Here is a 24,446-nt window from a genome sequence, read left to right on the forward strand (position 1 = left end):
AGATGTGATTAAATTGAGTGTCTTGAGATGGGGAGATTATCTTGGATTATCTGGGTGTGTCCAATACAATCATAAGTGTCTTTATGAAAGGGAGGCAGGAGGATCAGAGAGAAAGTAAAACATCTGAAGGTACTACATTGCTGACTTTGAAGATAGAGAAAGAGGCTATGAGTTGAGAAATGCAAGCAGCCTCTAGAAGCTGGAAAATGCATGAGACCCAATTCTCTCCTAGAGCCTCTAGAAGGAACACCGTCCTGTCAACACTTTGACTTTAGGGTTTCTGACTCCAAAACTATAAGGCAATACATTTGTATTGCTTTAAAATTACTAATATCAAATAAATAAATAAATAAATAAATAAATAAATAAATAAATAAATAAAATTACTAATATCATGGCAATCTGTTACAGCAGCCATTGGAAACGAATTCACATTCCTCAAACCCTTCTTATTTATTTATTATCTCTGCCATCAGAAAGATCATTTTGACTTGAAAACTTGATTTTCTTATTTCCTTGCTTATTTTTTTCTTCAGGATTAAATCAAAACTCTGGCATATTGCATAAAGCTCCTTAGTGTCAGCCCCTACCTCTCTAACCAGATTCACTGACCATCACTTTCTCTAAGATACTCTGCCCCCTATTGAGCATGTTGTTCTTGATTCCACAACATTCTACACTCTGTCCAGAATCTGTGACTTCTGCCCCAATAGTTTTGCCCTTGATTATTTAGCAAACAAGATCTCTATTCATTCATAATGTTTTAAATCTATCACTACCTCTTCTGCAAAGCCTTCCTGACTTTTTCATTTAGGGCCTCTCTTTGCAGAGCCCATAGAATCTCTACTATGACATTTTCATAATATATTACAATTGCTTCCTTGAAAAATCTGCCTCCAATAAGTGTATGAAATAACTAATAAAAAACCCCCACAAAAACAAACAAACATAAAGAAATATATGAACTTCTTAAGGGCAAGGATCATGTATTTCCAATGGAATATTCCCACTAGTAAATAGTAAGTATTCAATCAGAGTTAATGAATAAATAAATGACTAAATAATTAAATATCCCTATAATCACAATGCTAATACAATTTTCCAGTTAACATTTATATACATTTTTATCATCTTATATCTTGCCAATATTCTGATTCGTCATTTTGTGTTCCTTTGAGAGATTCTTACATATTTAAAGGCAATATTTATTGTTTTAACAATCAATAAAATGTTCACAAAAGAGATTTCTCTTTTTATGGAAAAAATGTACATTCTTAAAGTGCTTTGGACTATACACTTAAAATAAAACAATTCTCAAATGAAAAATACACCAATATATGATTATTTTCACAGTACTCTTACACATACACATCTTGTTTCTTAATCTACAAGCTTAATCTAATTTACTCTATAATCACAGATGTTCATTTAACATCCCTCGGGAGTTTGTTCTGAGTGAAGGATACTTCTAGTTCTAATGATAATTTTGATTCCTCACCTGGGGACAATAAAACTACATAGCCCCAAAGTTAACATGATGAAACTCTTTAGCCTAAGATAAAGTTCAGACATAGCCCTCCCCTCAAGCCTGGGTTAAGAAATGTCATCTACAAGGGGTAGGCCCATGTATGTCATGCTGAATATACACACAGCAGCAAAATACAGCACCTGAAACTCAAATATTTGTTGACTTACTAAATGAAAGAATTCTATCAGATGCCTGGGAGCAAGATTGGAAAGAGTTCTGAAGTTACTTAGGCTAGAACTCAAAATGGCACAATGACTAAAATGCTCATTTTTAGGTCTTTACTACCCCATAAACCTTTCTAAGCAGGATTTTCTCCCTGGCAGTCACCACCTTCTATTATTTCTTTATTTCCTGTGTTTTATGAAAATCCCAACAAAATTCATATTTCTATCCACAGTGAATAGCCTCTTTCTACCTTTGCCTCCAAGTACCACTGTAATAGTAACTCCTGCTATTTTAAAACAAGGATTACAGAAAAATACCAAAAGAAAGTGAAATGGATCAAGGAGAGTGAAAAAGGAAAATATGTCCTCATTGATTGCCAATCCCAGCTCCCAGTCACTTGAGCCAAGCAAACAAAGGCTTACTTGGTTCTTCCATCTCCGCCTGCCTGCTCTGATCTCCCACAGACCCAGGCAGTGTAAAGAGGCTCCAGTTGTTCCAAAATTCTCTCTCTGCCATCTGCAGATCCCAACTGTGTGTTACTTAAATGCTCTCGGTGATTTCTCCCAGAGTAATTCCTACTCACTCTGCTGCATGTATCGCCTGCTGTTGCTCATGGTTGGCTCTTTCTCTTGGGACTATCCTGTTATTTCTCTATCTGCAGCTGGGCTTCCTCCAAGAATGATGAGTGCCTGGAGAGAAGTTGGGAGGACACCAGGAAAATGGACCCCAGAAAGCAGAGTCCTCCCAGTGGCACTTGAAGGCAGAGAACTACAGAGAGAGAGTAGAACTACAGGTTCCCAGACTGACATGTCATTTGGACCTCTCACCACCAAACACCTGAAAGGCCCCCTCATGGAGTTTTGTGTTATTTCTAATAATCCCATGTTGGATATCTCGTGGGAGACCTTGTTATGCTCTGCTCTCCTTTTTTGGTGCATACAAAACAATGCATTCCTTTCAGAGCAGTACATTCTTTTTAAGTACTTTTTAATCAGTTATTAAGGGATGCACTTGGAAGATATTTAACAAATAACTTCTCAAAGGAGGTAACCAAAACAAAAAAGAGAAAAGACAAAAAAGTGGCACATAGTTTGTAAATTTTAATTAGCATCCAAATGAGCATCTGTTTATGGCTGAGACTCAGCCAAGTCACCTGTTCTAGGCCACGTTTGGCATGGCAAACAGGTTAGGATATCTTAATAGCAGAGGGTACTGACAGCTTTAGTTTATCCTCCAGTCTCCGCAGTAAATCTCTTAATGTCACAACACAGCATAGAGCACCGTATGTACCCCCTCACTGATAAACTGCTTTACCTGAAGGCATTTTAATAAACAATACAAAATGAATGATGATGATCAAAATTTATTAAACAAATAAGGGTGCTGTCCAGAGCTTTACATTTGGCTGAGCATCCCTATGGACTGGGGCTGCACTGGACACCTCAGAACATACCAAAGATACTGCTCCCAACCCTCCAAGATGATTACCTTATAATTCATTATTCCTATAATGAAGAAACAATGGTAGGTTCCTCCCTACCTTTTCCATGGGGACAGGGTTTCATGAATATTAACAAAATAAAATGCATTTCCTTCTTTCTGTGTCAAAAAATAATCCTTAAAATAGAATTTTCTAGGTCACATTTCTCATTTAAACTCTCCCAGTACCTAAGACTTTTGAGAAAGAGATTCCAAAGATTATGCACTTGCCAAATTTGGCTATCTCTAGGTGGCCACAACTTACTCAGTTTCTCAAATCCTGGAATCTTCAGTTTCATGACCCTATTTCTCATTTAACCTCTCTGAAATCTGGAAGCCAAAAGCAGACACAGAGCCAGATCTTATTATAAAAGTTTCCTTGCTTTATCCAAAAAGTTGGAAAAGACTCACCTATGAAGAATGTGTTCACAGAGAAAACAACTGCCTTTTGCTCAGGACTACAATCCTCCTACCACCCACATCACTCCAATCCTTCTTCTCTCCTGGCCAGATCTGCAACTGACCAGAGGGAATGAGCCCTGGGCTGCCCCAAGCACAGTCCTCAGCACCCCAAAAACATAACCTGCCTCAAGCTCTCCTCCCTCATAACCCAACTATCATATTTCTGGCTTACAGAAATTACAAAATATATATATGTTGTTTTTTATTGGATCCATCCTTTTTCTTACTTATAACTTCTTCTGGGAGTGACCCACTTAAAATATAAATCAAATGATTATTTTGCTTAAAACCAATAGCTTCCAAGTGTATCTAGAATAATATCCAAACTACTTCCCACAGACTATATTAAAGGATCTCTCCCCTTTCCATCTCCAACCACGGCCTCCCTACTAGCTTACATGCACATGTGTATGCACACACCATACATGCACACATGCACACACATAAAGCCCTTATGTGACTGGATCCTTCCATCTTTCAGATCTTAGCTCCTCAACATCACTAATCAGAGAAAACTATGGTATGCAGAATGATGACCTCCTCCGGAAGATGTCTACATCTAAATCCCTGGTTTAGGTTACACGGTAAAGAAGAATTACAACTGTTAGATAGATTAAAATAGATAAAGATTGTTACTTAACTGACTTAAAATAAAGATATTATCCATTAGGGAATTGCAAATCAAAGCCATAATGAAATAGCACCTCACATCACAAGAAATACACATTGTTGGTAAAGATGTGACTAGGGAACTCTTGTGCACTCTTGGTGGGGTGTAAATTGATGTAGTCCCTCTGGAAAATAGTATGGAAGTCACTCAAAAAGTTAAAAATAGAGCTACCATATGATCTAGTCGTTACACTACTGGGTATTTTCCCAAAGGAAACAAAAGCACTAGTTTGAAAAGATACATACACCCCTATGTTTTTTGCAGCACTATTTACAACCATGAGTGTCCATTGATAGATGAATGGATAAAGAAGACATGATATATAGATATAGATATAACAGAATATTACTTGGTCATAAAAAAGAACAAAATCTTGCCATTCGCAACAACATGGATGGACCTAGTAGGTATTATGCTAAGTGAAATAAGTTAGAAAAAGGAAAACACCATGTTTTCACTTATATGTGGAATCTACAAAAAACAAACAAAGAAACAGAAACAGACTCATAAACACAAAGAATAGATTGATACAGAGGAAGATGGGGAGCCAAGTAGGTAAAGGGGATTAAGAGGTACAAATTCCTTTTTTTTTTTAATAAATTAATTTTTATTGGTGTTTGATTTACCAACATACAGAATAACACCCAGTGCTCATCCCGTCAAGTGTCGCCCTCAGTACAAATTCCAATTATAAGATGAATAAGTCAGAGAGACAAAAAATACAGCATAAGGAACACGGTCAATAATATTATAATAACACTAATGGTGACAGATGGTAAATACATTCACCATGGTGAACATTGCATAATGTATAAGAACTGCCAAATCACTGTGTTGTACACCTGAAACTAAAATAATATTGTATTGCTACTGTGCTTCAATAATAAAAAATTAAGATATTATGCTGAATTATCCTAGTATTCTCAATGTAATCCCATAAGTTTTTAAAAGTGGAAGAGGAAGATAAGACTACAGAGGAGAAAGCAAGAGAGATGGCAATGTAAGAAGGACGAGGCATCTTCAAAGATGGAAGAAAAGGGCCATGAGTCAAGAAATGTTATTGCCTGGAAGTAAAAAACAGTAAGAAAATTTCCCCTAAGGCCTCCAAAAAGAATGCAGCCCTGCTGACACTTTGATTTTAGCTGAGTGAGACTCATTTTGTACTTCTGGACAACTGAACTGTAAGGTAATAACTTTGTGGTGTTTTAATTAAGCCTCTATATTTGGGATCACCTGTTATAGCAGCAGTAAGAAACTGATACATACCCCTCCTCTGAGTTTTCCACTAATAAAGCCATTCCCTGTTATTCATTGGATTTATTCAACTAATATTTTATTATTGCAGTTTCTATGTGTCAAATACTGTTTTTGCTTCTGTAGATAGATTTAGTGAACAAAATAGAAATCTCTTCCTTCATTTTGCTTACAATCTAATATATAAGCCCCATATTTTTTTTTATCACAACGTGAGGTTTCCATGTAATATTTTGCATCCTTTTTGGATTTTTACTGTGGGATTTTTTTGCTTGAGTTTCCCATGTGAGTTACCATCTCTCATTATTATGCAAATCCAATAGTGTCTGATACATAGGTTCAATAAATACATTTTTGAATAAATAAGTAAATGACTCAGATAATGAAGGATTTCTGACAGCACATGTTCCCCAGAATTTCCTCTTCTCACTATTTATTTCTTTGGCTTCCTTTTGTTCCTGTGCACTTATTAAAGACCCACGAGACAGCCATGAGAATCCTAGCAGTAACACTGCCTAGGTCAGTTAAGGCTGCTATGTCAAGAATACCATAGACTGGGTGGCTTAAATAATAGAAATTTATTTCCCACAATTCTGGAGGCCAAAAAGTCTAAGGTCAAAACAGCAACAGATCTGATGTTTGGTAAGAGCCCTCTTTCTGGTTGGTAGATGACCCATTTTCTCATTGTATTTTCACATGGCTGAGAAAAAGACAGACGGTCTCTATCCTGCCTCTTCTTTAAGGGCATTAAATGCATTCATAAGGGCTTTACCCTCCTGATTTAGTTATCCCCCGAAGGTCCCACCTCCAAATACTATCACATGGGGGATTTAGGCTTTACAATATGAAATAGGAGGGGGTTATAAACATTCTGTCCATAGCAATGGCTATTTGGTGTGTTTTATCCTCATGCATTAAATGGCTGTGATAAATGCTGTTTCATTCTTTAATCAAGTCTGACATTTCCCTAAACTAATGGCTCTGAGAGGGAAGAAACCATATCTTATTCCCTAATTGTCTGTAACATTCTTTACCTGATTGTTAAATGCCTGGAAGATTCTATGTCTGATTGTTAAATGAAGGCATGAACAAAGAATATATCTGTACTTCGGATGACAGATGTTTGTAAATCAAAGCTTTATTTGGGAAATATTTTGGTTTCTCTCCACTCAGAGGATGCATAGCAAAATATTGACTTGCTATAATTAGCAAGACTGTGCAACAAGGTAAGTAGAGACTTGCCCAGCGGTGATTGGTGATTTTATATTAGAGGTGGGGGGTGGGAGGTGACTGCATGGAGTGTTTTTCCATATTTATGGAAAGGGAACAGTAACTGAGTCAAGTTATTTATTGAGCAGTTAATGCCTTGCCCCCTTTAGGGTGGCAGTATCCTACCATCTAGAAAGTAGTTATTTACTGAGTCGATGTCATGGGAAATCTTCTTACTGGTCTGTGGAATATCTCAACACTGGCGCCAGGGACACTTAGGTAGGAAAGGGGACTAAAGGCATTCATAGTAAAAGGGGAGGGAACCATGATCAAGGACACAGGCAAAACATTAGCAAAAGACAGAGATGAAACAAGGATTGTAATGCCTCTTGGTTTAAAAATCCCTCAAAGAGATCAAAAATAGATTCCTTCTTATAAATGAATGTCATATGAGGATATATTCAAGAATAATTGCTTTAAAATGAAAATCAGTTGTTTTCACACATGGAAAGTATATTTTTAGTCTTTTCAAATCTTTCACATATTTACTTTTCATTTTAAAGACTGGAATAATATGAACATGACTGTAAAGGAAGTTTGAGTATTTAGTGGGTTATTGTTTTCTTTTATGAAACTTCCTCAGTTTATTCCTAGTCTATTTTTAGAAGCTATTCCTTTAGCTTCTCCATTCATTTAGGTTAGAAATTTAAAAAACCTTCAACTTGTAATCATTTTTTGTTCTCTATTAGAAAACTATTTAAGCTATCTCAAATATTAACATAGGCACACTAATTATAATAAAAATCTCAAATTTATTTTTTCCATACTCCTTTATCCTAGCACTTGAACTTTCACACCATAATTTGATGATTACAGTAGGATTGCAATGCCTCCTCTGTCAGATTAAATATACAATACTTCGAAATCTTTAACCAAAGTAAATAAAACTTAAGGTGCAAAGTAAATTTAATTTTTTAGGAGTGAAGACTATTCTTAGTCTGTGACATGATGGATTAAATACTAGATTCAAGAAGTGTGGCTTTTATTTAGCAGACTTGGTGCTTTGTGTCAATGCCAAATAAAGGATGATAGTTGATGTCTAAAGACACTTATTCTCCAAGATGCTAAACTATGAGGATATCCATTCTCTCTTACCTTACACCATCCCATTTAAGCTCTTGGTTTTGAAGACACTTTGGGCAATAGTTTGGAGATAAATTTAGCTTTAGACTTCTCTATTAAGAAAAATCTGCCATTGCTAAAGAGTGTGGCAGTGAATAGTGGTGATTGCAGGGAACAAAGGGAATGATTACTCAGTAGAGCAGGTCATGTTAGTGCTCACATTGCTGAGTGATAAAGAGATATTTTGACAAAAGAGAATGATAAAGATCCTGTGTCATCTAGTCACAGATACCTCAGGTACACTGTCTGGAGAATGAATTGATCCAAAGCCCTTCATGTCTAAGAAAGCCCTTCTCAACTTTAAGATCACATTTTTAAAAATGTTATTGCTTTGCTGACTACATATTTACAGGGATATGTGAATAAAAATATTAAATATATATCTTTAATATTTAATTTAAGAATATTAAAAATTTTGGCATTTGTGTGGGAAGGAATACTAGAATCTGGAAGCTGATGGTTATACAAATCAAAGAGATGCTGTAGGGAATAATGAGTTTATAGTGTACAAGAGCTCAGATGACTAATGCAAGGGATTAATGATGCCAAGGTCGCTGGCCCCACCCCCACAGAGCCATTTAGTGTCACACAGAGGAAGAGTTTGCTAATTAAGGAACCTTGGGCCTGATATTGAAATGTCTGCTGTTAGTCACAAATGAGACAGCATGAACATTTTAATGAGTCCCATAATCCCACTGGAAAAACAATTCAAGTGCATTATTGAAAATCAATAGCATTATTTTTCTGATTGTATACAAAAGAAGAGGCACTGCTTTAAATGGAAAGCATAAACAAGCCAACCAAGCTCACCATATGAGCCAGTAACGAATTTAAATACAAAATTCTTAAAGTGTGGTTTTGAATCTGCTACAACATTATTAGCTAGATATCATTGGACAAGATATCTTAGAATTTTCTGTCTTAATTTCTCCATATAATACCCCGAGTCTGACATACACACACATACACACACAAACACACACACAAGAGGGGGTTGTTGTCAGGTATAAAGATGCTTTATATAAAAATACTTACCATATAATAGGTTCTCAATTAAAGGGGCCGTGTTGTTGTCACGTCTCCTCCACTAAGCAGAAGTCCATGAGCAAAGAGACCTTTTAATCGTCCCTTATTTACCTGTACCAGTCAACCCAGTTCAGTTCAAATCAATGTATGTTTGTTGAGTCCTTATTCTAAGGTAAGTTTAGCCTCATGTACTAAGGATATAAAGACAGATATAACAAAAGACAGGAGGCATGCCTCAGGGAGTTCACACTAGCAAATATTCACAGAGTTTATACTAAACACTTGTAAACACTGGTTGAATTAATAGATGAATAATGATAAACAGACAATGAATGACTGTTGTCATGTCATTTCTGCCCATCTAATGATATATCTCTCCTTCTGTACTGAAACACAAACCACAAAATATTTATGTTCTTTGTCATTAATACTTCTAGCTATACAACTAAATTAATCAGCTGGTGAATGCTACTAATGATTTAAGATGCAACATAAATGATCTTTGTTGTGTTTCATCCACTCCAAAATGACCATAATGGCAAGTTCATAAACTATGTGAGGAAAGACAAGACAGGGATTTGCAATGGAGGGAGTTTAATTTGCCCAAAGAATATTGAAAAGTTTTATTTAACCCTTCTATTTCCAACATCAAACTAAAGAAAGAACTAACATGAATTCTGAATTATTGATTTCAAAAGCACACTGAGCAAAGTTTTTTCTGCAATAGATACTATTCTAATAGCTGGATGTGGATCTAATTTTTAATAGATCACTTCATAAGGAAAACAAGCAACAAAAGAATTTTATAAAATCTAGAAAAGTAAGAATAAATTATAATCGCTAAAATGTTTTGCTATTTATCTTTGTTCTTTTCTCCATATTCAGAGACATTTTGTATAATTCTAATGAAATTGCATTTAAAATATGGATTCTGCTTTTTTAAAATGTCATAGTTGTTTTAGATGCTCTATTTTCTTCTGACCACATATTATATATCATCCATCCCATCCCAGTTAAACCTTCAACTTGGTCATTGCAGGAACCATGGTCTTTTCTTGACCTTACTTTAATGGCATGATGGATTGATCCAGAGGAAGGAACCAGAGCTGGATCAAAGCGGTTTTCATGAGAATCTGGATTTGATACCAAAAGAGATAATCAGACTAGTTTCTTTCTGTTGGTTAAAGTTATAGAGTCTTAAAAACCAATCTGAAAAGAATCTGTGACATACGTATGTGGACGTATATACACATGTATGCACAGAGAGATCAACTGATAGATACACATACTCATATTCTGATTTTACAACCAAAACAAGATGTCCTCAGAGAAGTTCCACTTGTTTCCCAGGCTCGCCTTGATCCTGTCCTCAGGCTCCATTTGTTATATCACCTTAGGGTAAATTAAGCTATTTGCTTAAGCTATTTGCTTAATCCAACTTGGGCTTCTGTCCCTTGTAATCAAATAAGTTCTACTACAACACTCTATCAGTGCTTTCCTATTTAAAACATGGAAGAAAAAAAAATTAAAAAAATAAAAAAATAAAACATGGAAGGATCAAATTTAAGTAAGAAAAAAATTCAATCATAGGACAGAAGGCTAAATAAAAAATAACTGTTAAAGCAACCAAGACATTCTTCAACTGGTGTAACGATAAACTATGGTACATCCATATGATAGAATATTATCTGGCAATAAAAATATGAGCTGTTGAACCACAAAAAGACAGAAGGAACCTTAAACGCCTGTTACTAAGTGAAAGAAGTCAATCTGAGAAGGCTCCACACTGTATAATTCCAACTACATGACAACATAGAAAGGGAAAGTGATGGACACAGTAAACAGATCAGTGGTTGCCAGGAGTCTGCAAGAGGGAGGGATGAGGGGCAGAACACAGACGACTTTTGGGACAGGGGAAGTACTCTCTGTGAAACTGTAATGGTGGACATCTGTCATCACACATTTGTCAAACCCCAGAGAATGTATAACACAGAGTGAACTCCAATGACTTTATTCATAGTAATGTATCAATATTGGCTCATCAATTTGTAACAAATATACCATACCCCACACTAATGCAAGATGTTAATAACAGGAGAAATTTAGGGTCTGGGTTAGGGGGTTTACAGAAACTCTCCACACCTTGCACTCATTTTTTTGTAAACTGCTGGGAAAAAAAAGGTGTTTTTTTTTTTTTCACCTTCAAATCTATGCCCCTCTGGGAGCAAATTTTCAAAGACCATTTAATATGTTTCCAATGCCGAAAATTTTCGTATTGCGCATTGTCAGCTCCTTGAGGACAGGTTAGTGTCTTGCAAAGTTGCATAATTTGCTTATAATCTAAGACAGCATTTATATGTGGGAGGTACCCAATAAATATTTGATAGATAGCAGATGTATGAATGAATATTATACTGTCAATAAGCTGATGCATAACCTTCAATGATTAAAAATTGAAATAAGTTTTCCAATTAACTCTTGGTTTCTCTTCATCTATAAACCATTCACATGGCAAGTATAATATTTCTCATATGTCTAAAAATATAACTCAATTTAAGTTAGCTTTAAAGTTGCAATTATGGTTGAAGAAAAAAAAAGCAAAGAAACAAACATAATGTTTCCAATTTGAGAGAGCCCACTTTCTCTTTAATTTAAAATTCAGTCTCCTGGGGCAAATACCCAGTTAAATTCCAGGTTGTCTTTTAATTTCCTTACTCTCTAAGGTAATTTAAGTCATTAAGGGCTCACATCCTGTGAGGGAGACTGGGGTCTGGGTGCTGGCCTTTGCCCTGATTGGACTACACTGAGGTTTAGCTGCCCTCACCTCCAGCCATGGCAGCCAGACTGTCCCCTCTGCATTGGCACCACTAGCCTTGGCAGGGCCTCTAACTGGTAAGTGTGTACCACTATGATCTCTTTTCAACCTCAAGCTACCTCCTGGCTAAAAAGCCAGGCCTACCTTCCAGCCTACCTTGTACCTTTCTGGCATGCAAAGGAGCTTCAGGTGAATTTCTGCTCTTCTTGTAAGGTTTGGACCCTGTGACATCAACTGCAATTTTATTTTCCATCCCCTTAAGCCCTTAGGCCTAAGACATTTGTGGTGGTTCTTCCCTCTGTCTGGAGTGCTCTTTTCTAAGAAATCCATGTAGCCATTCATCTTTCGATGGACACCGAGGCAAATTGAACATCAATAAAAAATAAATTTATAAAAAATAGTAATAAAAAGAAAAAGAAAAAGAAAAAAGAAATCCATGTAGCTCTTGTGGTTCTTTTATAAAATCTTGCCTTTCAATAAGCCAATCCTGATCATCCTTTATATTTTTACATACTCCTGCACTCTTGATTCCCCTTACTATTTTTTCACACTATTTTTCACATAGTAGTTGTCACCTTTTAAGATAGTTTCACTATTTGTTAATTGTTTATGGTCTCTGTCCACCTCCCATGCCCAGTATAAACTTTATAATAATACAGAATCTTTTTTCCTCTTTCTCTAGGATAGAGCAAATGCTTGATAAATATGTTTTTAATAAATACATTTCTGGCCTTTTATTTTTTATTTTTTAAAGATTTTATTTATTTATTCATGAGAGAGGCAGAGATACAGGCAGAGGGATAAGCCGGCTCCACGCAGGGAAGCCCGACATGGGACTCGATCCCGGGTCCCCAGGACCGTGCCCTGGGCCGAAGACTGCGCCAAACTGCTGAGCCACCTAGGCTGCCCCCATTTCTGGCCTTTTAAGTAAAACTTGTCCTCCATGCAATATAGAATGATTCTGTCTGTGCAAACCACATAGAACAATGACTGTCCCCATCATTCACACGTGTTCTGTACACTCCACCCTGTCCTACTTCCCTACTTGCCTGTTGTTTCCCTCTTACTTATCCCAACCTCTCTGATCTCAGGCTGTATTCTCATGTTCAAGATCCGTCTTTGATCTTCCTTTTTCACTGGGTGACCTCTCTGTACTCACCCCTCCAGTTTATCTGTCTTGCCTTTCCTTAAATTGTTCTTTAAAATGTCTTAGATGTCTTAGGCATGTTTTTCCACCAGTTCTCACAATGGAACTTCTTCTACTCTACCGCCTGCTCTCGAGCTCCCTGTTCAGACAGGAGAGTTGGCAACTGACACCATGAGATGAACACATTGCTTAGGGAGACATGATAGAATGAGATAAGTTCTGTGTATGCAACCCTGGAAAGCACTACTGTTTAAGAGATGGAAAGAGTGGAATAAGTGGGCAGAGACTCTAAATACAAAAAATAGGGACATAAAGAACTCTTGGAAGCGAATGGGAAAAACATTTAATGAAGATAGTGGCCGTATTAGTACCAAAGCTGAAATACAGTTAGGTAAGTTAGATCTGAAAAACCTCCATTGGTTTGGGAAATTAAGTAGGACATTGGGTTCTCAGTAGGATCAGTTTCTGTGGAATTGAGGAAAGGTGGAGCCTAGGTATAGGCTAGGCTATGAGTTGAGACATAAGGGATGAAGATGCTGTTTCCCCAACCCCCTACCAGACTTTTATGAGTGAGCCCATCTGAGACCAGAGAACTGCTCAATGAACCCAACCTAAATCACCCACCTACAAACTCAGAAGCTAAATTAATAGCATTATTTTAAGTCACTGAATTTTGAGTGGATTTGCAGCAAAATTGATCTATAAGCAAGGCTTGACCATGTATAAAAATGGATAAAAAGTTGTTCAAGAAGAGAAAGAGCCTGCAAATTTGGAAATGAGAAGATAATAAAGTAAGGCACATAAGGGAGTGTGAAAGACTCGGATTCCAAGCAAATGTGGAGGAATAGATATAGATGAAATGAGTTAATAGATGAGAGGACAGGAGACTGAGGTAGAGAATCCAGGGCTTGAAGACTCACACTCATAGCCTAGACATGAATCAGAGGCTTGAGGGGATTGGTGAAGCTTTGATTGATTCCCTCTTAAATAATGCTGTTACCAAGAGACTCTATGTCCAACAACACTTCTTTAATCACCATACTCTTCCTTCACCATACATTTCTGAGTTAGGGAGCAATGAATAACAAACCTCATTTAAATCACTACTTCCTAGGTAGTTTTGCAACAATTCTGCAAATTCTTTGAAATAAATAAGCAGGAGATGACATCCATCATTGGAAATTCAGACAATTAGGGTACCTCTTCTTATAATAATCAAAGATTAAATAATCAAAGATTAAACTACATGCCACATGACTATTATTCAAAGTTGAAATAAAATGCTTCAAATGAATCTGATTTAATGAAATACTAAGAAATAAAAATTATTTTTATTTGGAAAAATGAGGTGTATGAACTCAATTACATCTCTCTAAAATTCATATGTTGAAGCCCTAACCCCCAGTACCCCAGAAGGTGACTGTATTTGGAGATAGAAACTTTAAAAGGGTGATTAACTTAAAATAGAGTCATGAGAGTAGTTTGGTCCACTATGACTAATGTCCTTAAAAGAATAGAAGATTAATACAGGCAATACAGACAGAGGGATAAACAGGTAAGGACACAGGGGAAGGCAGCCATCTGAAAACCAATAAGAGAGGCCTCAGAAGAAACCAGCCAAGCTGACACCTTGATCTTGGACCTCTAACATCCAGAATTGTGATAAAATAAATTTCTGTTGTGTAAGTCACTCAGTCTGTGTTATTGTGTTATGGTAACTGTAGCAAAGTAATACATGAGGATGTTCTCTATTAAAAGTAGATCAAGGAAACAAAGGTTAGGTTTTATAAACATCCATCAAGAGGAATGTCAGAAATTTTTATTGGTGAGTGAGAGAATGAAGCCATAAACTGGAGAAGATAGACTGGGATGGTGCTAGTAATAACCCATCATGGTAAAGGTCTAACATCCGATGGTAGCAATCAGTAATCCAGTAGAAGATATCTAATGTGTGACCAAAAGACTCACTTTAGGGATAAGAAGGTCCATGAAATGTAGGGAGCCTCAGATTATGGGCAGGGACAAACATGGGATAAAGCTGAGAGTCAGGTGGATGGGGTCCTATTTATGATACTAAATGCATAAAGTGGAGTACATATCTCTGTAGGTAAGGAGAAGAGTCTAGTTCCTGGGCAAAAGACGATTTGAAAAGCTAGAGAATAACAGAGTTCCAATCAAGCTAACCAGTATGATGGGAGGTAGACAAATCCTATAGCGAAACCAAAAGGCTCAGCCACAAGTTTGATCACTGGGCCAACAGCCTTGGGCCCACTGAAAAGTGGCTATGGGAAGGCAGGGCTGGTTGACCTGGCTGGAGTGCGGCTAACTCCTCGCCCCACCTGCTGGTAGAAGCGGGGAATACTTAACATACGGCCTGCGTTTGCCAGGGCTGCCCCAGGAATTGCGTTGAGTGGAGCCTGCCAGTGTCAGATGTCAACGCCTTTTACTAAAAAGACTGTAATAATGTCTGCTGGAGGGACACAGACATGGCATAAAAGCAGCGCGGTGCTCTGAAATGAAAAATTTCATTAGATTCTCCAAAAATATTGTCCTTTTTACATCCTAAAAAAGGATTTAAAATGTTACTCCACATTTCTGCATTCTTAGTGCTCAGATATCTAAAGTAAGAGAACTCAGACTATATTTCCAAATCAATGTGTCAGACACTACTTGGGACTGAATATACCATTTAATCATTTTGTGTGTGTGAGGACAAAGAAGAGATTGTTCAAATAAAGCTCTCTTGCTTTTTCTCTAAAGCTCATTTCAATATAGGGACACTTATAAAAGACATATAAATCCTATTTCCAGAAGCCTTTTATTGAGATTTTGCAGAGGTAACCTCAACACATCTCTTTATATGTGTTCATTATTATTTATAAACCTCATACAAAACTGAGTTCAAAAAGAAAAATGATATTCTAGATATATTAGCCAGAGTTCTCCTATGAAAATGCTAATACATAATGCCAGAAATCTCAATGGCTAACAGCAGACATTTTTTTCTCTCTTGTGAGGCTTTAGCTTGATGAGGATGGGGCTGCTTTAGGCTATGGGTCAAGTTCAGTTTTAAGTCTGCTCCATAGGCCTTCTCTTGTCCTGGAACAAGTGGCTTCCCAGAGCACGGTCTTCTCATCTAGGTGGCATAAAGACAAGAAGCCACACCTATCCATGCAAACATATTTGGAACCTCAGTTTCTGCAACATCTGCTAACATTTCATCAGCCAAAAAGTCACATCACATCACCAAACCCAAAGTCCGTGGGGAGGAGATATATACTCCACCTACTCGACTGAGAGGTAATGCAAAGGCCATAAATGTATAGTCCTGCTACGGGATTAAGAGTGAGGTTGGCAAACAATAATCCACTCTACCAGAACAGTGTAGTCAGTAGGTGTAGCTGTGGAATCTTCTAGAGTACTGGAGAATAGTAATGATTCTCCTGCCTTGCTGCTCCCGTTTCTGGGAACTTTGGCAATACGTGACTTCTACAAACATAGATTTATACCTGCTAGCTAATTCTTCTTCATAATGGGGTATATGACTCATCAAGGGGAACATGTCTGAAGTCTTTGTCTTTGAGATGATTGAACTATAATATAAAAGTATTCCTTTGGCTTTTATTAAGAGTTTTTATTGAGTTAATAAAAGTAATCACATATGTCAGTTAGGCAGTTAAAACATCACCAGCTAGCCAACATAACATAACAGAAATTCACAAAACTGCCTTTAAGGGCTCTTACCATATGGTAGGTCATAGTGAAATTTTGCTTTGATCATCAAGGAAGAGATCCCAGACATAGAAGTAGTGGCATAGCAAAGACTCTAAGGCTTGGACAGAAGAGACAAGCCTTTGTGCACAGATACAGTGTTGTGCCCTTCCTAGTTTATAACTAGGCTCTGAGTTCCTTCAAAATTAAGGTCCCCCACTAGTTTCAGGAGGAGTGACCACTGAAATTTGTAGAAGAAGTAGGAGATATCAGAGCATGGTGTCTACTCACTTGTTATCATCTCCAGTAGATATTCCTTGCCTCACGAGTTGCTTGGTCTCATTGTTAAGTAATGTGAAAGCACCTTGACTTATGTCTGGATAGTAGTTCTCATTGTCAGTCTTCCCACCCACCTGTACAAATTCCCTAAACCAAGTCATTTGAAACAAGGCTACCTTTCAGTGAGAGATTAATGAAAATTAAGGTAGCAGAATATATTAGGAAAAATAAGGAAAATAAAGACCAAAAAATGCTAGAAGTTACTTAAGATTCTAGAGGTTAGGGATTTTTTTCCACCGTTTTCATTTGAATACCAAGTAGTATTGTAACAGGACAATAGAAACACTTGCATTCCACAGCAACCTGAGCTTTTTTTTCAGTAATCCAAATTCTGACGCTACATAAATGTCAGCTCAATATTACTGATTTCATTCTTCTGAGAATGTGTTACCATTTTTATTTCTTCGTAGTTCTTATAATTGTATAATGTAGAGACGTCGGGATAATTCCATAGAGTTTTCGAACGATAAAATCCCACCTCACTGAAGGCCACTTAACAGATTTATCCATCATAACATACAGTTGGACAAAAATAAGCAATTCAAAATATCTGTCTTTCCTATTCTCCCTGAGAATCCTGAGTCATAAGCAGTCTAGACAAACGGGAGTTGAAGTGTGAACATCATTATGACTCTTCGATGTTGACTTTCAGGAATACCAAACTCCACTGTAACTAAGAAACTTCTGAAGACTTACTACATTTACAAAGATACCAGAGAAAAGGACCCCCATTTTCTTTTCACTCCATATAAATACAGCAGGACCTGCCTAGGGCAGAGGTAGGGAACTCTTGGCACAGAGGGGCCCCTGACTCCAAGGCCTGAATGAGCCAAACTGTGCAAGAGAGGGGGATGCCTCTTCCTCCCTTTGGATTGCTTTTCCCTCTTCTTTGACGTCATTCCCTCGGCACGCAATCTCCATTACCCTACCTGCATTTCTCTTTTCTTCTGCCAGTCCTCTAAGAGCAAGAGTCGGACCCGCTGAGATTTGTGCAATATGCTCCTGTCTAAGGGGCAGGTGCCTCAATGCTCCATAGTACAGGGAATAGCATCACAGTGTGAAAGTGGGCTAGGCAGAGGCAGTGACAGTCCCTGAACCATGCATCATGAGCACAGGGCATCTCACAGTAGGCAAAGTCCTCTGCTATTAGAGAGCTTGGCTGGCAGCTGTCTAGCCTTATTTAAGCTTTTAAATCACCTTTGCTGTTGCTGCTGCTGCTGCTGTTCACTTGCTTGTTCGGTTTTAATCTCAGAAATTGAGCAGGGCAGGTTTTCTGAAATAAAATTGGAGCTAAAAATATTTCTCGAGTTTCCTTCCATCGCATGGGTTGCACTTTCATATTTTCTCCTTCCTATAATCAAAGGGAAGAATAATGATTGCTAACATTTACGGAGGGCTTATTTTGAGGCACTGTCCTTAGTCTATATGTGGACTACCTCATTCTGTTCTCACAAAAGCTGCATAAATTAGATGCCATTATTAGCCATGCATCTAGATTAAACAGCTGGCAACTGGAGGTGGCCAGGATTGCAACCAGGCAGTAGACGCAGGAGCTAGCATCCTTGAGGTATACCCATAAGGAATGGCTACAGCCACTATAGCTATTTCCAATTCATTGGGGAGCTCATCTTTTGAAGCACTTCAAGTTTGATTCCTTGGGCTTCAGAGAAGCAGTGGATCTCTTTTCTGACATCCCAGCACCTACCACGAAACAACACTAGAACCCTGGCAACACCTTCTGAATTAAAAACAACAACCAAGGATGATCCTTTCTGTCATTAGCATCATTAATCTGATCCTGAATTGGCCCAGTAAGTGTACTCAAAATAATGCTCGGCCATTTCTTTCATTGGCAAAGAACAGATTTACCCCTGTGCTCACCACATCCTCATCTGCATTTTCTCTCCCACAGTTGATCTATCAAACAACTCATTTGTAACTTATCCTCATCTAACAGACTAAATTTAGCTGGTCTCAGACAAATGCATAAAATGCTTTCAAAATTTCCAAGTTTCAACAACTAACAACTGACAAAGAGCTAATGTTTTGGCCATGCAACATGTCCTTACCTAATGCAGAGACCAAGAGCCCTTCCATAGATGTTTTATTGTCATGCATAAAATTTAAAATTCACTAGCTAGCTCTGGCTTTTTAGACTGCACAGCATCTCTTTTTGCAAATTAGGGCTGTGTCCCTTCTAAAAGGAAATCTGTAATTTAGAAATAGAGCCTTTGAAAGTAGTGCCAGGTTAAAAAGAAAAAAAAATCCAAGATAAATAGCAGGTGCTGATGGCTCATGCTGAATAGTCCTTAATTGCAAATAGCACGTGCAAGAGAATAAATCAGTTTAACTCAAGCCATTCTAAACTCAAAATACATAAACAAAATGAAGGAATTTATGCACTTCATTTTTTTTCTAGAATCTGCATTTTGCTTTCTCCCACTGACAATTTTTATTCTTACAAAAAAAAGAAAAGCTCACAGAAAAAAAATAATAATACCTTTGCTAAGATAACCCGTCCAGTTGGGAAATTTATCCTATTCCTATCCATCTCCTTTGAGACTCAACTCTTTCAAGTATACCAGTATCTTCTACAATACCTCCTTCTCTACTAGATCCCATTTTTTTTTCAACTAATTTGAGCATATCTAGATTGCTTCATTTGTTTAAAAAAATAAAACTATTTTACAGTGCTTTCTCTTAAATTTATTAGAAAAGAACTCTATTCTTGGGGCCTCCTCTTCTATTCATTCTTTATTCACTCATTTATTCATCCATTCATCAATCCAATCATTAATTCAATAAATATTTACTAAGCTCCTATTATACATAAAGTATTATGTTAAGTGCTGTTGGAAAACATATACATAATTATATATAATTATGTTTGTGTTTATCCCATCATCTATTTGCCACAAAAAATAAATTAAAACTAAATCAGTATGATTTTCAATAATCAATAGCATGTGACTTCTTCTAGAGATCTGCATTTTTTTAAGATTTTATTTATTTATTCATGAGAGACACAGAGAGCGAGAGAGAGAGAGAGAGAGAGAGGCAGAGACACAGGCAGAGACAGAAGCAGGCTCCATGCAGGAAGCCCAATCTGGGGTCTCGATCTGGGGTCTCCAGGATCACGCCCTGGGCTGAAGGGAGATCTGCGTGTTTTAAGGCTGTTCAATGCTATGCTCTGACTTCCTTTTTTTTTTTTTTAATTTTTTATTTATGATAGTCACACAGAGAGAGAGAGAGAGAGAGGCAGAGACATAGGCAGAGGGAGAAGCAGGCTCCATGCACCGGGAGCCCGACGTGGGATCCTGGGCCAAAGGCAGGCGCCAAACCCCTGCGCCACCCAGGGATCCCTATGCTCTGACTTCTAATGGTGAAATTTCAGGCACAGGAAAGAAGATCTGTCTGGCATTGTTCTAAGTACTTTTTATGGATTAACTCATTTAGTCCTCATAACCAATTATGGGTAGGTAGTAGAGTCCTCTCCACTTCATCAGATAAAAACATATAGGCTAAGAAATGTTAAACAATTTGCTTAGTGTTGAACAACTGGCAAAGGGTAGAGGAAGCCAGGCGCCAGAACCTACATACTGTCTCACTAAGATTTTCTGAAGTGTTGGTTGATCAGTTGCCCCGTTGTTGAAGATATGAAGTATGAGGTAGGATATTCAGTTAACAAGTAATTCTTAAGTGTCTATGATGTGCCACTTACTATAGATGGAGTGATAAGTAAAAGAGATATCATGCCTGCCCACATGGAATAATGTCAGCCAGTGTGCACAGAAGAAAATCTTGTCAAAGATGTGGATTCCCAGATTCATCCTGGAGAGTCCAGTTTAGTTGGTCTTTAGCAGGGCTCAGGATTCTGCATTTCTAACAAACCCACCAAGTACCTGATACTAATGGTCTGATGCCAACACTTTACAGAGTACTTGGTCAACCACTGGTTTTGTAATGTGTGCTGCTAGGTTGAAATGGGACCACATATGTACATTAAAACTCAATACTACTTACTGGGAATTCAAAATATAGGTCCCATGCTAGACAGCGGACTCATTGAGGGCAGAAGGAGTATTCGAGTAGCACTTAAGAAAGACAGGTTATCTACTGGGCATAAACTCCTAAAAAACGACCATTTAGGAGTTGAGAATGATCAAACCCCCTTTCCAGAGCAAATGCCTTGTGCTGTTCCCATAAAAGGTGTCCCCTAGTTAGTCCCTCTCAAGGCCATGCAGGGCAGTGACACACTGTAGAGCAGAATGACTAAGAATCAAGGAAATCTGAGTACAATGAGAGGCAAGGAATCCGGAATTCCAGCTCTCAGGAGTAGCTCCCAATTTCATTCTTCACATTTTTGAGCCTCTGCCTGTTCCCTTTGTGTGCATACGGAAAGTGTATGTATCACTCACTGAACAATAAAATCTTAACATATATTTACATTCAACACTACTACACATTAATACACATTACAATTATAATCCTTATGCAGTCTAACATATACACTATCCAACAGAAATATTAAAAATTAATGCCCTGCACTACTAATTACACACTCCTATCAAGAACAGAGCATCCCTAGAAGCATCAGAAGACATGAGTTCTAGGCCTAACTAGCCATTCAGCTTCTGAAATTCACTTAATTGTTGGGCTATCCAGTTCTTCTGTAATATGAAAAGCTGGTCAAGGTGACCTATAATAGTACTTTCCAATTTCTGTTCATAACCATAGATGAAATGTTAAATTAATTTAGTGATTCAAAAAAAAAACAAAAAAATTTAGTGATTCAAGAATAGAAGAGACAATAAGTGCTTCCCTATGGTAAGTATATGTATTATTATTAGTGCGTGTATGTGGGTGCCTAAAACTCTTGTTTCAGATATACCTATGGAGATACTGAGTCATGACATAAAATATCTTTCTTATTGTGGGTTTTTGTCAACACAATTGGAAAGCCACTAATTTAGAAGAAACCCTCTAGCCCCCAAGTTCTCTAATTCTGTGACTTCACCTCACCTGTTAATGACCTTGCAAATCACCATACAATGCTAACTAATCCAAATTTGTCCCTGCTTTGTTTGCTACAGGGTCAAGTACCAGATGTGTCCATTATCAGCATATTTTGAAGAATATTTATGCTTCCAGAACATTACTGCCTAATCTCCTGTGGCCTCCTCTTCTCTTGTGAGCCGATTCTGGTATTTTCCATTGGCCAATAGAGCTAAAGTAACTAGATTCCATAGTTTACAGCCATATTCTCTAAAATGATAGATATGAAATAATCATTACACCCTCCACTCCTATAGAATGAGGAAAAAAAGCCCACCTGAGACATACCTCAGAAAATTGACAATTATCTAATTAAGCCATGATGCTTGCAGGAGCCAAAAATAGAGAGTACAATAAAACTGGTATAAACAAAACCCTGGAGAAGCTATTACCAGAGGTTTCCCATGCTCTTACTCCTCAAATCCTTCACACCCATTCCAAGAATTCTGTTTCACCTATTTTAACTCCTGCTTAAGTGTAATTAAGTGAGGCACAGTATTTTATAATTTAAGATGTATTCTATATCCTTTTAATGACAGTGATGTTTTGATACTCTCCCCCAATACCCATGCTTCCCTTTCATTTCTTCTTTTAAAAGTGTATCAGAATCACCTGGATGATTTTCAGTTATACCTGTCCCCCACACATTCTTTTTTTTTTTTAATATTGTTTTTTTTTAATTTTTTTGTTATTTATTTACGATAGTCAGAGAGAGAGAGAGAGAGAGAGAGAGAGAGAGAGGCAGAGACACAGGCAGAGGGAGAAGCAGGCTCCATGCACCGGGAGCCCAACGTGGGATTCGATCCCGGGTCTCCAGGATCGCGCCCTGAGCCAAAGGCAGGCGCCAAACCACTGTGCCACCCAGGGATCCCTCCCCCACACATTCTAAGAATCAGAGTGCAAATGCTAACTTTTTCATATATAAAGGTCATCCCAGTTGAGTTGGGTAAACTGGAATATTTTAGTTATGTGACATCTTTGCATCATATTCCTCCCGCACCATATCTAATTGTATCAGCTGATTTACACAGGTGTTGGGGATCTCCCAAACTGTGATTGCATGTAAACATATCTAGCAAACCGAGGACATAGGCAAAGAGGGACTAGTAGAAGTCAAATTTCAGGTAAGGTCAGTAGGGACTTACAAAAGAATTAATCTTGAGGTGTCTGGGTAGCTCAGTCGGTTGAGAGTCCAACTCTTGATTTCAGCTCAGGTCTTGCTCTCAGGATTGTGCATTCAGGCTCTGTGGTTTTTTTGTTTTGTTTTGTTTGAATTAATCTCAAGGGGAAATATGGAAAGGTTGAGAAGAATTTGCACAGAGTTTGAGAGTCAGTGAGGAGATGTGGTTCCAGATACACACCTAATACTGGAACCTCTCTCCACCTAGATTCTGGGTGGATTTGTATACACCCAAAAAAGAAAAAGGTCAATATTGTTAACTAAGGAAATTCTTCACTAAACTTCTAACATCTTAAGGTCTAAGCTACCTTCCTAAGAAATCCCCATAATCAATCATATTTTAGAGGGAGGATGCCATTCCCATGACCAGTCTGTGGTGGCAGAACTGGGAAAGATGAGAGCACTGTGACCCAGACATCAGCCTGGCTGTCCACGCTGGCAGTGGGTCCTGTGCAGCAGAGGTGAGGGTTACAGCACTGTCTTGCAACCACAGCAGTGAATGTTCGCCTCTAGCTCAGATGGTACCAGTGATTACAGATCCCTGGGCTTGGCAATAGAAGCAAGGGTAGTAGTGTTATTGAATCCTAAGTCAGTGGCATATACTGTGTGTCTCTGCATCTAGAGACGAGCCACAGAACAGGCAGGACTAATTTGGGGGTAGAAGGGAAATGCCTTTGAAGAATCTCAGATATATTCGGGGAGAACTTTGCAGGCCTGCAGGCCTGGTATCCAGTGCAAACTCTTACCCAGTAAAATTTAGATTCAACCACTATCAGAGTATTATCACAAACTAGTGAGGGCTATAGGTGTTTGTATTATACACAAAGACAAGTAACTTCATTTTAAACAATTCCAACCGAAATCACTAAAGCCATTTCTGAAATAAGAACATTAAACATTCATGGTTATCTCTGCAGGCAAAGTAATTGCAGAGAAACATCACCTTTACTCCCAGAAATAATTATTAAGAACAGTAACAGTAGAGTGGCTCATCGGTTAGGTGATATTTACCCATCATTTGCAAGATAGGCTGCATCACGCGAAGTGCTGTGAGAGGAACAGAAACTTGCCTGCTAGGTTTGGATGCTCAATATTCTCTCCTGGTCTATCTGAGTTAAATTTCTCCAACAGTACATAGCACAGAAGTTTGTAGTAAATTCACTGAGAACTGGAATTTTCTCTATGCTTAAAAGAGTTGGAAATAATTACCTCAATAAGCTTTCC

The 24,446-nt window shown here is 37.8% G+C and overlaps 1 protein-coding gene and 1 pseudogene across 2 annotated transcripts in view; one reads left to right on the top strand and one right to left on the bottom strand.

Annotated features, from left to right (window-relative positions):
- ARHGAP24 (Rho GTPase activating protein 24) overlaps positions 1-24,446 on the bottom strand; it is a 726,334-nt gene that overhangs the window by 530,491 nt on the left and 171,397 nt on the right. The window lies entirely within an intron of this gene.
- LOC129501754 (NADH dehydrogenase [ubiquinone] 1 alpha subcomplex subunit 1-like) overlaps positions 13,268-24,446 on the top strand; it is a 48,462-nt pseudogene continuing 37,283 nt past the window's right edge.

Source organism: Nyctereutes procyonoides, unplaced genomic scaffold (genome assembly GCF_905146905.1).
Source record: "Nyctereutes procyonoides isolate TBG_1078 unplaced genomic scaffold, NYPRO_anot_genome, whole genome shotgun sequence".
Taxonomy (NCBI): domain Eukaryota; kingdom Metazoa; phylum Chordata; class Mammalia; order Carnivora; family Canidae; genus Nyctereutes; species Nyctereutes procyonoides.